The sequence below is a fragment of the Pelobates fuscus genome, chromosome 2 (genome assembly GCF_036172605.1).
Source record: "Pelobates fuscus isolate aPelFus1 chromosome 2, aPelFus1.pri, whole genome shotgun sequence".
In the NCBI taxonomy this organism is placed as follows: Eukaryota; Metazoa; Chordata; class Amphibia; order Anura; family Pelobatidae; genus Pelobates; species Pelobates fuscus.
The window spans coordinates 119,842,242-119,856,244 of NC_086318.1; positions in this window are offsets into that span (position 1 = coordinate 119,842,242).

The following is a 14,003-nucleotide window of genomic DNA, read 5'->3' on the forward strand; positions in this document are numbered from 1 at the left end:
TATTTTTTTTGTAACCTAGGGATGCACACCTTACACCATTGGTCAATCCTCTTGTAGATCCTAACACAGGAGTGAGCTGATTTGCCCCCCAAAATCAGCCAACCTGCCCCCTAGGCCTCCCCTTTCTGTGATGAAAACGCTGATGGCGTCATCCGAATGGACACATTGCACATGGAAGAATATATTTTGGTGCACCATTCATTCATTCTTCTACTATGCCATTTAGATATTTGGAATACAAATGAATGAGCCTTTTTTTTTTGTCTGAATTAAGATTTTTTTTAAAAAATGAATGCATAAGCCAAATGCTTGCATTTCTCTATAAAAAATAATAAACATTCTAGAAATATTCTGATACAAGAAATATGGTGCTTAATATGATAACATTCTCTTGAGGACTTTATTGATAAAATGTAATTAGATATTGAAGTTAAACACTGGAAACTGTTCTAGAGATGTAATTAGAATATTGTAGACACATGTAGAGAAGGTTAGAGATGATCAAGACAAATGTATATATAAGTTTGTATTTTTCCGTTAGCAATAAATTGTAATAAAGATAAAATGAGATAAAGTTGTGTAATAATCAAATTGCTGAAAAAGTCAATGTTTTCTACAATGAGCAACATTGTACAGACAATTACTCATTCAGATGCATAATTTATGCTCCACATTTAAAAAGTGAAACACAGCACAAGTGCAGCATTAGGTAAACATGTTTATCATTCATGTATCTGTTTGTATTGATTTAATATTCAGGCACCAAAACACTTCTAATATGACATTAATATAACATCACTGAACATTAGCAAAGTAATGTCAAAGGGAGGAATTTATATTAGTTATGTTCGAAATACAAAGTTTAGTAGGATAAAATAGTATAAAAGTAATAATAGAGAATAAATAAAGAGTATATATATATATATATATATATATATATATATATATATATATATATACACACACACTATGTTAGAATGAATTCTGCAAAGACTATGACCACAAGTATTTTTATTGGCATATGACAGCAATGTGAAGCTGATGCAGTCAAATTGGCTCAATTTTAACTCTTCACCAAATGTGTGTCTAACACTTCACATCAGCTTGCATGATTCAAACACACTTGTGCAATTACGATACCTCCCTGTCATCACCTGTATCATTGCATATTTGTTTGCCCTTAAATGGTTCCAATAGTCATTAGCAGTTCTTTTGTGTTTTTTCAGTTTGACTTGGATTGATGTTGTTATCCTGGTCTCGTATCCCAGACTTGGCTTGTTGTTTATTTATGCTGTTTTCATTTGTGATGGACTGCCTGGCAACCCGGCTGGGTGCCTCCACCAATCGCTGCTTCCTGGATGCCTTGAGTACTATAAGCACCACACCGGACACCATAAGCTGTCCTCCACCCACCACTGGACCTAAGACAATGATCCAGCTTCCAGTGGGTGGGTCTCTCCTCCTTCAGAAAGTATAGCAGGTCTGGCTGTGTAGCTCTTGAAAGAGCTAATGATTATAGCCAGTATAGTAATCCAAAGAGCAATCACAGGAGCATGGATTATAGCTAGTATAGCTGGTATAGCAGATCTCTACAACAAGAGACGAGACTCTGTGTTGAGGGTGAAGTAAAACTGATTTTAATGGTGCCACACTTGGCCTTATATGACAATCCTCATGCAAGGGGTATGCCCACATTGACCTGATGGTAGACTGATTTACAACATCACAGACCAACAACAATAAGGTTACAAGGCACGGCACTCCAACACACAGCACACAATCCCTCTCCTCTGCCTGGGAGATAATTGAATCAGGTACTGTATTAACTCAATTATCTCCAGGCAGAAAAAAACATATATTTTTATAAAACCCCAAAAGTACCCCAAAACACACTGGACCTAAGACAATCCCCACAAATGTTACATCCCCTAATAGCCCTGGTCTGGGTAACCAACATATCCAAAAATCCCCCAGATCAGTTCAGGTGTTCAGGAATTTCCTGGAACTAATTTATTTGACTGACCGCAGGCATGGTCCCATGCCCAAAACAGTTCCAGAGAATCAGGGCTTGCGGTCGGTCTACTTCGGTAGCTTGAAAACGAACAGAGTTAATAGTCTTACCCTGGAGCTTGTTCCCCTCATCCAGACGAATGATTTCACCAAACAGTGCTCTTCTAAGTTGTATAGAACCGAATGCAGGCGATGATGGAAGTCCAGCGGACTAATGTCAGAAGTCCAAAAGGCACAAACAGTGGTTTTAACCAAATTCTTTCACAGGGACCATAGTCACAGGGCAGGAGGCTGGCAAACAGGCTCCTCCAAAAGTCAGTGGCGTGGTTACTTTTGCCACATTTATACTTTTGCCAGATAACGCTTCAAGGATTGCCAATACAGCTTTCAATCTTCATCTTTCTTTATTATATCCTTCCTTATTAGGCCATTTTTGCCTATTTGGTCCAAGCGCCTATCCTACTTTAACCCCTTAAGGACCAAACTTCTGGAATAAAAGGGAATCATGACATGTCACACATGTCATGTGTCCTTAAGGGGTTAAACTAATTAAATCTCTATATAGCAGAAGGGGCCATTCTGCAAAACAAATTTTCAAAGACAATGCTTCGGTCACCTTATATACTACCAGCCAAAACTACAGGCTGCATGTAACTGTTTAGTGGTAACTCTTTGTCATAGGATCATTGAATTTAATCAAGCTACTGTGCTGTGTGATGCTGTTCACAACAGTTTCACATTATCACAAAGGTCACAAAGTATGTGGAGGCAAACCAGAAACTGTTATCTCCAATTGGAATTTGAGCATTAATATTTGTATATATGTAGGGCAATCTATGCTGAATCTCAGGTTAGAATTGAAGGTAACAGCCAAGCAAACTCAATTATCAAAAATAACTTACTTCAGTTTTCATATACAGAGTCATAATTACCTGGCATTTTACGTAACGTTCATTGTATAACCTTTTTCAGATTGTTGGAAAATAAAACTTAAATTGCATCGATTATGTACTCTATTAATACAGTGATATCTAATGTTTTCTAAGATTTCATAATGATAACTGATCAAAAATAATTACAGAATGCCTCTCGTTATGTTTCACTGGGCCATTGACTGCCCTTGATTCTTGATTCATTCTCCAAAGCATCAGAATGAAACATTTGTGATAAGGCTGTCTACAAAGTATGATGCAATCCATGTAGTCAAGTCAACATTTCATAAAATGTACAATCTACTACATCAGTATTTATCTCTTACATCTGATAAACAACATACATAATAGGGGCTCAAGCATTTAACATGCCCTAGAAAAATGAGAAGTTGAAAACATTCTAAATGTCTTTATACCTGCATAGAAAAAAACGTATCCTTGATTCAGATTGCCATTTTAAAACTGACTTTCTCATCAGTGAGACCTTGCAGAAAGCATGCAAAGATTTGCTCAGTAAGAGAGATATAAAACAATATTGTGGGTATATCCCATTACATACTGAACCCACTGCTATTGTTCCAGACAATGTTACCACATTCTTCCTATCACTAACAATGTATTCAATTTCTGTCCCTTGCCACCAACCCACCAGTAGGCTACAATTATACAATGATTATAATTGTGTATTTTATAATGGTAAAATTATATCCACAGAGAAAAAAAGGACTGGCTACTCCTTTTGGGCATATAACATTGGGCTGGAGCATGTAAAATGCATAGGTACATTTTTCAGCTACAGACTGGCCCAGGCAAAATGCCTAGATGATTCCTAACTTTTCATGAATATCTAGTGTGGGGCAGAGTAGATACCTACAGGCAGAATTCTTCTATTCGTTCTTTGCTGCAGCCTTGCAGCATTTGTTGGCCACCACGCATAGGATCTAGAGAGCCCTCTGCCAGGTCTCTAATAATGCAGTTCCAGTTGCAGTATATTGAAGGAATGTGCATTGCTGGCTGGAATTACATTATTAGTGGCTTGTGCAAAGCAGGGGCCTCTATATCTATCTACCACTAAATACCAAGCATTGTGACTTTCAAGCAGCAGAAAGGGGAAAGTGGAGAAAGCAGTGGTGAGAAAATAAATAACTTGGATACTTATACATAATTTAATAATAAAAAAGGTACTGTGTCATTTGAGTAGATCTTCTGATTTCCCCAATCACTCCTTAGTCTGTAACAATCACAGTCCACTGGGCATTTGCTCAGTTTGCTCAATGGCAAGTGCAGACCCATTTACAAATATAACAAAACAATGGTATATACAAAATATATCAAAAACACACCAGTATTGACAAAAGAAAATTAAAAAGATAGATACACCCGAATATGCATAAAAAAATAAAAATAAATCAGACTATAAGTGATTAATTTTTCTGTTACGATTTACAAATATGGTTGGTGGAAGAGTGTTAATTACTTTTTTATACTATACTTCAGTGGTTCTAACCCAGTCCTTAAGTACCCCTTAACAGTCCAGGATTTAGGGATTACCCAGTTGTGCTTTTTAGACAAAAAAAAAACAGAGTAATCCGTAAATCCTGGACTGGTTTGGGGTACTTGAGGACTGGGTTGGGAACCCCTGCTATGAGGGCCGTCTATAATATGAATAGGACCCTGGGCAAAGCATTTTCTTGGGCCCCCTAGGCCCTGCCCCTCCCCCCCCACAATTACGCCCAACCCCAATCACACTGACAGACCTTCTGACACATACACACAGAGACAGATATATTAAAACATTTGCAGAAACATACTGACACACATACATTGACACACAAATATATACTTATATACATTCAGACATACTGACACACACACACATACATACATACAAACACAAAGAGACACATACACTGACAGATATACTGAAACACACACAGACACATACACTGACAGATGTATTGACACACACAGACATTCTGACACACACACAGGGATACTGACACACACAGACATACTGACACACACAGACATACCAACATACACACCAACAGGCATGCTGACACACACACATGCACTGACATACACAGAGACATACTGACACACACACGCACACAGACATACTGACATACATACACACACACACGCAAACATACTGACACACACACACAGACATATTGACATACACACACATACACACTGACACACACACACAGACATACTGACATACACACACACACACACAGACATACTGACACACACATACAGACACACACAGGCATACTGACACACACACAGACATACTAACATACACACACACAAACATACTGACACACACACACACACATACATACTGACATACACACACATAGACATACTGACACACACACTGACACACACACAGAGACATACTGACATACACACACAGACACTGATATACACACATGCATACTGACACACACACACACACAGACATACTGACATACACACACAGACATACTGACACACACACACACAGACATACTGACGCACATACACAGACATACTGACACACACACAGACATACTGACACACACACAGGCATACTGACACACACACACACACACACAGACATACAAACAAACATACTACTGACACACACACACACATTTAGCCACCCTCCAGGTTCTTACCTTTTCCTGGAGGGTGGTTTCCCTGGGGTCCAGTGGCAGGCTGAGGCAGATGGGAGTTCTCCTCTGGAACTCCCCTCCTCCTGCCTTTCTCCTTCCGCGCGGCTATTATCTCCGGTGGGAGGAAGTGACGCGCGGTACTCACTTCCTCCCAGCCGGTACAGGAAGGGACCCGGTCGCGCTGTTTAAGCGTCATAGCACCCGACCGGGCCCCTGCTCACACATGCTTACTAAGGAGGGCCTCCTTAGTTGGCGGGCCGGTGTGGCTCTGTGCAGCCGCACCGCTGGGTACATGGGGGCTGCTCAAATGGCGAGCCCACGGGGCACCTGCTCTTGGGTCCCCCAGGAGCAACTGGGCCTGGGGCAGCTGCCCCGTTTGCCCCGCGCTAAAGACGGCCCTGTCTGCTATATGAAGTAGTGTCTTTTGTAGAAGTCAGTGCAAGCAAAACCACAAAGGGTCATCTCATGCATTTTAGTGTCCATTTATTGTATTAACAAGAAACATTCAGGGCCGGTGCAAGAATTTTTGCCGCCCTAGGAAAAATCTGTTAAGACGCAATATCTGTACACTTACATAAAAAACATCCTTTCAATCAATCTATACAAGAAATTCAAATCATTATAAAACAAGATGGGGCTCCCTATCTTAGTGTTGGTAGAAAGCTCGATTGGAGCGCTCATTAAGCCGGCAACGATCTACAGATGAGGAAGATTCCACGAGCAAATAACGGAGTTCCGAAGAGGAGACGCCCATCAGTTCTCACCAATGGACTCAAGTGACTAGCCCTATTTAAAGCAGTTTAGGAAAGCGAGATGTTAGATTGTTTCTTTGATTGATGTATTTTTATTAATTGGTCCCTGAGGAAGTTCGTATATAGAACGAAACGCGTAGGACCTGTGGACTTTTATGTTTTATTTTATGTCTTCATGTAATTTTGTAATCCTCCATTCTTTTTTACAATGAAACCGTTTTATGGGAGCTGTTTGGTGTGGCTGGATCATTGGATTATCCTAGTTCCCGGGGCACCCTGTGGTCATCATTTAAGGAGGATTCTCAATTACCCCCCATCTACATCGTGGGGAGGCACCTCTAACACGCTTTTAACACTTGGAATTTGTGAGTGTAATGGAATATTTTGTTTTATAATTGATTCCAGACAATATTGCACTACGTATTTTTGTCCTTTATTTTAGGCACATCAGTGAAATCCCTAAACACCCTATTCCCTAAACACCCTATTCCCTAAACACCCTATATCTATGTTATATGGTTACCAACTGGGAGGTGACCGTGGGAAGCTGTGTTGTTTAAAATAATTTTGTTTGCACTGATCACTTTAACACTGGTGGTTTGCAAATTTGTTTTCTACAGCACCAGCTAAAACACCAGATTGTATTTACAGCACTTTTCACATCACACACCAGCTTGCACCCACAGTGTCAGATTTCTCTTACCACAGCACCAGACTGCACACAAAGCTATTGCCACATCACTAGGTAGCATGCACAGCAATTCCTACAGTACTAGGAGACACTTACAGTAATAGCTACAGCGCCAAAAAGTACCCACATTACCAGATTGCACCCACAACACTTCCCCCACCTTATAAATACCCCACTCTGGCAGGGAGGGGAGTCTCTACAACATAGGCCATCTCAGTATCCATTAGAGGGTCTTTTAATGAAAAAAAAATCCCCCTTTTGTGTTTCCTATACCATCTTTTGCATGTCTTTCCCTTCTTTGTGTATCTTACCCCCCTTTAGATTATTTTATCCTACATTTTCCCCTTTTTCGTGTTTCACACACCACAATTTTTCCCTTTATGTGTCTCTTACTTTCCCCTTTCCCAGTCTCTCTGTGTGTCATTGTTCTCTTCCCGTGCCCCTCTGTGTCTCTTGATCCCCTTCCCAGCCCCTCTGTGTCATTGTCCCCTTCTTTAGCTCCTTAGCCCCTCCATGTGTCTCATTCACATTTTAGCCCCTCCATGTGTCTCATTTATTTCGCCCTGTCCCTCTATGTGTCTTCTCCATCCTCTCCTCTTGTGCCTGCTGACCTCCAAGTAGCGTGGCAGAGTGGACCGTGGTAGAGGATCTTCTATTTCCTCTACCCGGCTTGGCCACGCTACATGCATTGACTGTCAGGAAGGGAAATCCTATGCTGTGTGCTCCTATTCTGCCTGTTACCTAGACATTGCATCAGGAGTGGATCCAGAACCTAATCTCGGGAGAGGCACTGAATGTTAAAAACTGGTGTGTGTGTATATATAACTGGTGTGTGTGTATATAGTCTATATATTGAGTTACTCCAAATTGAAGCAAATTGAAATATGGATTGCAAATTTAAGGCAAAGTTTGATTTAAAAAAAATAATCAATTTTTGCCTTAATTTTGCAATTCAGTTTTCAATTTACTATAAATCAGAGTTTAGTGAATACCCTGTTTTGTGTTTTCATTTCTGCAGAGCTTAATGTAATATTTACTGCATGAACAGTCATAAACCTCTCATATCACATGATCATTTATCTACTACCCCTATTGCTCTGTACTAGTGAGCATCTTCCCACACACCTTCAACTTTCTTCATATACAGGGCCGGCGCGTCCATAAGGCGGCACAGGCGGCCGCCTTAGGGCGCACGGGCTCTGGGGGCGCAAAATTTCAGTGACCGGCAGGAGGGAAGCTCTCCCTCCTGCCAGCCACCATCTCGGCCCCCGGCGCGGCTGTGCTGTGCGGAGATCAGGCGCGGCGAGGGAGCTCTAATCTCACCGCTCTGCTCCCTCGCGCGCTGTCTGCTGATTACCGCGGGAGCCGAAATATGACGTCATATTCCGGCTCCCGCGGTATCAGCAGACAGCGTGCAAGGGAGCAGAGCGGTGAGATTAGAGCTCCCTCGCAGCGCCTGATCTCCGCACAGCACAGCCGCACGCCGCTCAGCAGGACCCCAGGGAAGGATGCATCATCCACACCAGCTCTCCAGGTAAGGAGGCTGGGTGGAAAATGTATATTTATTAAAATAATTAGTGAATGTATGTGATGTGTGTCTGTGAGTGTCTGTGAGTGTCTGTGTGTGTGTCTGTGATTGACAGTGTGTGTGTATGTGAGTGTCTGTGAGTGTGTGTGTGTGTCTGTGAGTGTCTGTGTGTGTGTCTGAGTGACAGTGTGTGTGTCTGTGAGTGTCTGTGTGTGTGTGTCTGTGAGTGACAGTGTGTGTGTCTGTGAGTGACAGTGTGTGTGTCTGTGAGTGTCTGTGTGTGTGTCTGTGAGTGACAGTGTGTGTGTCTGTGAGTGTCTGTGTGTGTGTCTGTGAGTGACAGTGTGTGTGTCTGTGAGTGTCTGTGTGTGTGTCTGTGAGTGACAGTGTGTGTGTATGTGAGTGTCTGTGAGTGACAGTGTGTGTGTCTGTGAGTGACAGTGTGTGTGTCTGTGAGTGACAGTGTGTGTGTCTGTGAGTGACAGTGTGTGTCTGTGAGTGACAGTGTGTGTGTCTGTGAGTGACAGTGTGTGTGTCTGTGAGTGTCTGTGTGTCTGTGAGTGTCTGTGTGTGTGTCTGTGAGTGACAGCATGTGTGTCTGTGAGTGACAGTGTGTATATGTGAGTGACAGTGTGTGTGTATGTGAGTGTCTGTGAGTGACAGTGTGTGTGTCTGTGAGTGACAGTGTGTGTGTCTGTGAGTGTCTGTGTGTGTGTCTGTGAGTGACAGTGTGTGTGTCTGTGAGTGTCTGTGTGTGTGTCTGTGAGTGACAGTGTGTGTGTATGTGAGTGACAGTGTGTGTGTATGTGAGTGTCTGTGAGTGACAGTGTGTGTGTCTGTGAGTGACAGTGTGTGTGTCTGTGAGTGACAGTGTGTGTCTGTGAGTGACAGTGTGTGTGTCTGTGAGTGTCTGTGTGTGTGTATGTGAGTGTCTGTGAGTGACAGTGTGTGTGTCTGTGAGTGACAGTGTGTGTGTGTCTGTGAGTGACAGCGTGTGTGTCTGTGAGTGACAGCGTGTGTGTATGTGAGTGTCTGTGAGTGACAGTGTGTGTGTCTGTGAGTGACAGTGTGTGTGTCTGTGAGTGACAGTGTGTGTGTCTGTGAGTGTCTGTGTCTGTGAGTGACAGTGTGTGTGTCTGTGAGTGTCTGTGTGTGTGTCTGTGAGTGACAGCGTGTGCGTCTGTGAGTGACAGAGTGTGCGTCTGTGAGTGACAGAGTGTGCGTCTGTGAGTGACAGAGTGTGCGTCTGTGAGTGACAGCGTGCGTCTATGAGTGACAGCGTGTGTGAGTGAGTGCGTCTGTGTGTGTGCATGTGAGTTTAGGAGTGTGTCTGTCAGTGTATGATGAGTGTGTTTGTCAGTGTATGAGTGTGTGTCTGTCAAATCAGTGAGAGTATGTTTGTCATTGAGTATGTGTGTGACTATCCGTGTGTCTGTCAATGAGTGTCAATGAGTCTGTGTCTGTCAGTGACATCTGTGTGTTTGTCATTGAGCGTGTGACTGTCAGTGTGTACAGAGTGTAGCGGAGCAGAGCGCAGTACAGGAGCTTCTGTTTCCTGTACCTGGCCAGACTGACAGGAGGTGCTCACAGAGAGAGCACTCCCTGTCAGTTCGGCCGGGTACAGAAAACTGAAGCTCCTTTAGGGGATCTGCTCCGCTAGGCAATGCAACAATAGAGGTAGAAGGCACACCAGGAAGGGGAGTGTAACCACTAACGGGGTGTGGGGTGCACCAAGGGACAGGGAGGGAATGGGAGAGAAACACCAAGAGACAGGGACAAGAGGGGGGAGGGGAGAAGAACACTAAGGGGCAGGGAAGGGACCACTATTGGTCGGGGAGGGGAGAGGGGCTGGTTAAGAGGCACATAGGTGAAGATGTTTTTTTTGGGGGGGCGGAAAAATGCATCTTCGCCTATGTACCTAAAAATCCAAGCACCGGCCCTGTTCATATACCCTCCAACATCTGACCCTTTTCTCATATTCCCTCCACACAAACCTTCAACTTTCTTCATATACCTCCCAACATCTGCCCCTTCTCTCATATTAGACCAATAGGACGCTTGTATGTAATTGCAAGGAACTTTATGAACTTTGTAACAGTATAGCTCAGTAAAAAATCACAACAGAACATAAAAAGAATGTCTTAGAATAATGCCCAGATACGGGAAGCATGTTTAATTCATATTTTTCTAAGATATAAGTACTTAAAGAGTGTTATAGCAATAGCTATAACACTAATGTAATGTTAAAAGACACAAGAGCTTTATGAAAGAGCCAATTTTCTACTACACCTTCCTAACTGTAGGAATGACATGAGTTTTCTTTTAGAGTTTAAAAGGGGGGCTGTCATTTTCAGAGTATTTGCAGGCATTAAAAGGATTAAATGCATTTCTGGATTTAGGAAAACATTTTGTTTTGAAAAGCAAGAGAAATTAAAAATGTTTTTCCACAATTTTGGTAGTGCAGCGGTTTAGAGGGCCTGTGACTTAATTATCAATCTGGCAATAAACAACTGGTTATTTAGTTTAATTGCGTTATGTATAATAGTGCAATGTCATTAAAAAAAATGAGTGTGTATTTTATGTGCAGGTGCTCTAAAGGGTCTGTCCCAGTGGCTTTATGAGCGTTAAATATAGATAATGGCTTTTTTTAATGTGTGGATATTGCATATAGAGCTTTTTTCTAATTGTAAAATACATTTCAGCAGCTACAAAACTCATTGTCATGGGATTAAAAGTGATTATGTGTGTTCAGTACATTGTCATAGCTATTTATAGAAAATATTATTAAAAACATCAGTTAACTATTAAAATGTTCAGAACTGTCTTCTTGCCCCACCTGAAAAAGTATATTTTCTGCCTGAAGGGCTGAATGGGATTTTCCCTGTAGATATTTTATTCAATGTGCCTATCAATAAACTTGTTTTCAAAAGTCCTACGGATTTTATTAAATCACTTTCCAAAGCATAGATTGCTCATAAACATTTATAGCATCTTAGATTATTTTTCCCTGAATAATTTAATATCACCCACGATCAAATCTTTAAAATGTTGAGATGGATTATTTTATGCCATCAGTTGGTTTTATAGAATGTGTTCCTATAAAAGGAAGCATTTACTATTCAATGGTTTACTGTAAATCCCTAAAGCAGAGGAGTTTTGCACTGCATAGGGAAAGCAAACACAGGGTACATTATTATGATGACTTATGCTAATTAAATTGAAGCATCACTGCTTAATTTATACATTATCAGCAAGTGCAAGGGGACAAAATTCTTTCTTAGTTCAAGCTTTATCTTGTTAAGAGGATTTACCTCCCTGTTTCCTGTAATAAAGAGCTATTTTTTGAGACTATACAGGGAAAGCACTGCATAAACCCACACAGTTCTTCTAGTTGCTATGGAAGTTGGATCGCAACTCGAAGCTCAATATATTGGCTGCAATTAGGTTAATTAGAACATTATCTCAAAGTACACAGCCAGTGTATGAAAACATTCTTACTAGATGTACTGCCTACACTACAATAAAACCATTTTTAAGCTATTATATTTTATAATTACAAATCATACGTCTCTATTTTTAGGATAGCCATGATAGCATCGTAATATATATATATATATATATATATATATATATATATATATATATATACAGGGCCGGCGCGTCCATAAGGCGGCACAGGCGGCCGCCTTAGGGCGCACGGGCTCTGGGGGCGCAAAATTTCAGTGACCGACAGGAGGGAAACTCTCCCTCCTGCCGGGCCACCATCTCGGCCCCCGGTGCGGCATGCGGCTGTGCTGTAATCAGACGCGGCGAGGGAGCTCTAACCTCTCTGCTCTGCTCCCTCGCGCGCTGTCTGCTGATACCGCGGGAGCCGGAATATGACGTCATATTCCGGCTCCCGCGGAATCAGCAGACAGCGTGCGAGGGAGCAGAGCAGAGAGGTTAGAGCTCCCTCGCCGCGTCTGATTACAGCACAGCCGCACGCCGCCCAGCAGCCCCACTGGACCCCAGGGAAGGATTCATCATCCACACCAGCTCTCCAGGTAGGGAGGCTGGGTGGAAAATATTTATTTGTAAAATAATTAGTGAGTGTATGTGTCTGTATGTGTGTGAGTGTGTGTGTGAGTGTGTGTGTGTCTGTGTATGTGTGTGTGTATGTGTATGTGTGTGTGTGTGAGTGTATGTGTGTGTGTGAGTGTGTGTGAGTGTATGTGTATGTGTCTGTGTGTGTGTGTGTGTGTGTGTGTGTCTGTGTGTGTGTGTATGTGTCTGTGTGTGTGTGTGTGTGAGTGTATGTGTGTGTGTGTCTGTGTGTGAGTGTGAGTGTATGTGTCTGTGTGTGAGTGTGAGTGTATGTGTCTGTGTGAGTGACGGCGTGTGCGTCTGTGAGTGACGGCGTGTGCGTCTGCGAGTGACGGCGTGTGCGTCTGCGAGTGACGGCGTGTGCGTCTGCGAGTGACGGCGTGTGCGTCTGTGAGTGACGGCGTGTGCGTCTGCGAGTGACAGTGTGCGTCTGCGAGTGACAGTGTGCGTCTGCGAGTGACAGCGTGCGTCTGCGAGTGACAGCGTGTGTGTGAGTGAGTGCGTCTGTGTGTGTGCATGTGAGTGTATGAGTGTGTCTGTCAGTGTATGATGAGTGTGTTTGTCAGTGTATGATGAGTGTGTTTGTCAGTGTATGAGTGTGTGTCTGTCAAATCAGTGAGAGTATGTTTGTCATTGAGTCTGTGTGTGACTATCAGTGTGTCTGTCAATGAGTCTGTGTCTGTCAGTGACGTCTGTGTGTTTGTCATTGAGTGTGTGACTGTCAGTATGTACAGAGTGGAGCGGAGCGCGGTACAGGAGCTTCTGTTTCCTGTACCTGGCCAGACTGACAGGAGGTGCTCACAGAGAGAGCACTCCCTGTCAGTTCGGCCGGGTACAGAAAACTGAAGCTCCTGTACCGCGCTCCGCTCCGCTACACTCTGTACACACTGACACACCAGGAAGGGGAGTGTGACCACTAAAGGGGTGTGGGGTGCACCAAGGGACAGGGAGGGAATGGGAGAGAAACACCAAGAGACAGGGAAAAGAGGGGGGAGGGGAGAAGAACACTGAGGGACAGGGAAGGGACCAGGGAGGGGCTGGTTAAGAGGCACATAGGTGAAGATGTTTTTTTTTTAGGGGGGGGGGGCGGAAAAATGCATCTTCGCCTATGTACCTAAAAATCCAAGCACCGGCCCTGTATATATATATATATATATATATATATATATATATATAAAGAAAAGGGCTGCACTCACCTGAACATGCATACATTATAAGGATGCTGCTGGGGCCAATTCATACAACATACACGATCCAGTGCACACACTTAACAGCAATTTTAAAACTCATAGAATGTAATAGGGTTTTTTTAAAGAAAAAAAAAAAACCTAGGCAAAAATA